Here is a 4,050-nt window from a genome sequence, read left to right as displayed (position 1 = left end):
AGGCTATTGAGCAATACATTTGGTTTTTCTCATTTGTCTAGTATGAGAGATGGCCAGAAGTATGTATCTACATAGATTCAGGGGCAATTACTAGTATTGGTCAGCGACCTGGAAGAAACAATATTGGAAAATTGGTGACAAGGAATTCTGGGAAAGAGGTACATGTATTGAGCACACTGATGAGCACAGGCTTTCAAGTATGTGTGTTCCATACTTGAGACCAAAGGGGAGAGGAGGTTCTTAATAATTCTGCAGAGGAGATTCTTAATAATTAAGTAAACAAAATGACACATTCTGTTGATATTACTCAGCCTCTTTCCCCAGCTATCCAGTGCTTGTTTAACAGGCCTATGAACAAAGTGGTCATGGTAGCATGGATAGAGGTCATGCATGGGTTCATGTATGAAGGCTGACCTGGTTAACTCTACTGCCAAATGCCTCATCTGCCAACATAGTATCAGGGAAACCAACATAGTATCCTTGACAGGGAACTTTCCCTGTGGGGAACTACCAATGACTTGGTGGGGAGGTTATATTGGACCTCTTCCATCATGAAGGGTCAGGAATTCGTCCTCATGAGAATAGATACAGATTCTGGAAAAGGACTTGCCTTTTCTGCCCATAATGCTTGTGCCAGCACCATTAGATATGGACTCACAGAATGCCTTATTCACCATCATGGCATTCTTTACAGCATAGTGTCTGGTCAAGGAAGTCATTTCATAGCAAAGGAAGTGCAGTAATGGGCTCATGCCCATGGAATTAACTGGTCTAACCAGACACCCTACCATACTGAAGCAGCTAGCTCAAGCGAAAGGTAGAATGGCTTACTGAAGACTCAGTTACAGTGCCACTTGGGAGTCAAAAACTTGAAAAGATGGAGTTCTGTTTTTACGGTTCAGTATATGCTTTGACCCAAGACCATCATATGGTGCTGTCTCCCCCAGAATACATGGGTCTGGGAAACAAGGAGTGGAAGTGGGAGTGGCTCGTCTTACTGTTGTACCCAACAACTCACTTGCACAACTTTTCCTTACTGTCTTGGAAAATCTGGGCTTTGTTAATTTGAAGATCTTTGTCCCCAGGGAGAATGTGTCCACTAGGGATACCACAATGGAGCCACTGAATTGGAAGATAAGATTATCACCTGCACATCCTTATGTCACTGAATTAATGGGCCAAAAATAAAAAGGGTGGGAACAATCTTGTGGGGGCAGAGCCCCAGAAAGTAGTTTCCAGGCTCTCGGCCTCACATAGAAAGGTGTTGGCTCAGGTAGTAAATGGCCAACTGTGATTGCATGGCCATCAGCTGTGGCTAGTTGGCCGTCAGCTGTAACCAGTGAGCCATTGGCCACTAATATAACTGCTGTGGCTACGCTAGGGAGAAGAGAGAAGGAATGGAGGCTAGCAAGAAGATGGCGGCTGGGCTGGCAAGTGTGGATGGCGGTTTGCGGACAGTATGGATCCAGCCTCCAGTGAGAGTATAGTGGCGCCAGAGAGAATATAGTGGTATGACTCCCCTACCTATGGCTCCGTGGGTGTTCCTTTTTGTCCTCACCATGTCCTGCGTTCTTATGGGGGGAGCGGGACCAGAGACCCCGCCGGGTCTCCCGCACGACAAATGGCGCAGCGAGCAGGGTCCCCTGCATGACAAATCTACTGTTGGAATCATGGATCTCCATTGCCAAAATGAAATTGGGTTGTTTCTACTCAATGGAGGCAAGAAGACTATGTGTGGATGGATCCCAGGGGGTTCTCTGGGGTCATTTCTTAGTACTTCCATGTGCAATAATGATGGTTAATAGTTAATGGGAAAGTTACAGCAACCTAAAAAGGCAGCATAATTGAGAGTCAGACCTTTTGGGAATAAAGGTTTGGGTTCATGTATTGTAGGCCTAAAATTTCATGACTTGACATCTTTGAGCCTCACAAGGCCCAAAGGCCTAATGTTTTTGAGTTCCCTGCTTTTGCCAGATACACCTCCCTACCCAGAGGAGAAGACTCCCCACCTGGTTAATTTCCCTATCAGCCAGACCAGCTGCATCACACAATCCTCAACTTAATGGGTTTCACCTCTCTGCCAGTGAAATAATTTAAACAAGCCAATGACATCCTTTCATGGGAACTAAGGGAGACTCCACTCTCTGGTTACTATAAATCCTACCCCACGCAGCTACTGTTCATTCACTCTGTTCCTGAGTGTAACCCCCATTTGGGCCCTGCGTGGCATTCTGGGTCCTCCTCTGGGGCTATGAGTATGTTTGATTAATAAACTTCTGTTTGATCTCACCTGTTCAGTGTGGGCATCATGGTTTTGGCTGTCTTGTAGTATTTAGGGTGGCGGAGCCCTTCCTTATCAATGCAGTTGTGGGGACAGAGTCCAAGAGAGCAGTTTCCAGGTGCTCTGCCTGGAAAGGTGCTGGCTTGGTTATTAGATGGCCATCAGCTATAATCAGATGGCCATCCACTGTGGCTGGGTGGCCATCAGCTGTTACCGGTTAGCCATTAGCCACTAATATAACTGCAGTGGCTACGCTAGGGGTTGGTTGGTTGGCAGAGAAGCTGACGGCGGATTGCGCATTGTGTGGAACCTGCTTCCTGTATCTCCAACCCAGCCGCCAGCGAGAATATAGTGGTATGACTCCCTTATCTATGGCTCCGTGGGTGTTCCTTTTTGGCCTCACTATATCCTGTGTTCTTATGTGGGGAGCAGGACCAGGGACCCTGCATGATACTTAGGTAGTAGATGGCTATCAGCTGTAACTAGTTAGCCACTGGCCACTAATATAACTGCCATGGCTGAGCTGGCAAGCACGGAATGCAGCTAGCTAGTGGGTTGATTGGTTGGTTGGTAGAAAAGCGGACTGCGGATGGCAGCTAGCAAGTGGAGTTTGTTGGCAGAGAAACAGACGGCAGATTGTGGAGCCTGCTTCCTGTGTCTCCAACCCAGCCACCAGCGAGACTATAGTGGTATGACTCCCCTATCTATGAGACCCTGCATGATAGCAGTGAATAGGATTCAATCAAAACAGATCACTCCACCAGGTAAAGAACCTAGAGGATCTGAGGTTCTGACTGAGGGTGGAAATACAGAATGGGATGGGAAACAAGGAAGCCATAGATATCAATTATGACCCATTACGAAATGAGGATTATAGTGGCTTTGCATTATTTTCTATTTGTTTATGATATATATGCATTTATCTGTATAAATCTTTGTGCACTTTTATTTTATGTGCAAGTTGTTGGAAGTTAGTTTACAATTTGGCCTTTTACTAGCATTCAGTCAGACTGCAACTGAATTTGAGGATAATGAATATAGCCATTGATGGACACAATGACTTTTGCTTCGGTCTGTGTATCTCCTCATTTGGGGGAAATGATGAGAACTTCTTCTTTTGTAAGAAGAACAGCTATATCTTTTTAGGTACAAAGATAAAGGGTTTTTGTTGTTGCTGTTGTATAGGAATGCATAAGTGTATAGAGGGTGCATATGGATGCTGGTTAGTCAAAGGGGTAGATTGTACTGATTCTGGATTTATTGCCTTTAGCTCTAAATTTACCCTTTTTGTCTGCTCTGTGAAAATGGATATGGGCCCATTTAAAAATATTTTTCCTTTGGCACCTGGCATGATGCTAAGCTTTGTCAATGGAGGTTGATGAGGAGACACTGTAGACTGAAAACGGGTTTTGCTTCCTGGTTCTGGTGCGCTCGATTGCGAGCTTTCTATAGCGTGTTTGGCTTCTCCAGGGCTAACCTTCAGCAGTGTGGGCTGTTTCTCTAATACCAGGTTCCTTCCATAGTCTCAGCTTCTCCAGAGTCAGGGTCCTGCAATGCACGGCAGCCAGCGACACCTAGTGGCCAACAGCTTCCTAGTGAGTCCTTTGCGTGGTTTTGTAGCAGAGTGCCTCGGGTGAGATTCTTCCCCTGGAACAGTTAGTTGTTCTTGGCACACTAGGGGTAGATTTCCAAAGGGCGAGATTCTCAAGGGCAGATTTCCAGCAAGATCCGCTGGCACAGCACCACAGCGACTGCTCTGCCTTTCAGTG

This window comes from Rhinolophus sinicus, chromosome 8 (assembly GCF_057876585.1).
Source record: "Rhinolophus sinicus isolate RSI-liver-muscle chromosome 8, RSI-T2T, whole genome shotgun sequence".
Classification (NCBI taxonomy): Eukaryota; Metazoa; Chordata; class Mammalia; order Chiroptera; family Rhinolophidae; genus Rhinolophus; species Rhinolophus sinicus.
This window is presented reverse-complemented; position numbering follows the sequence as displayed.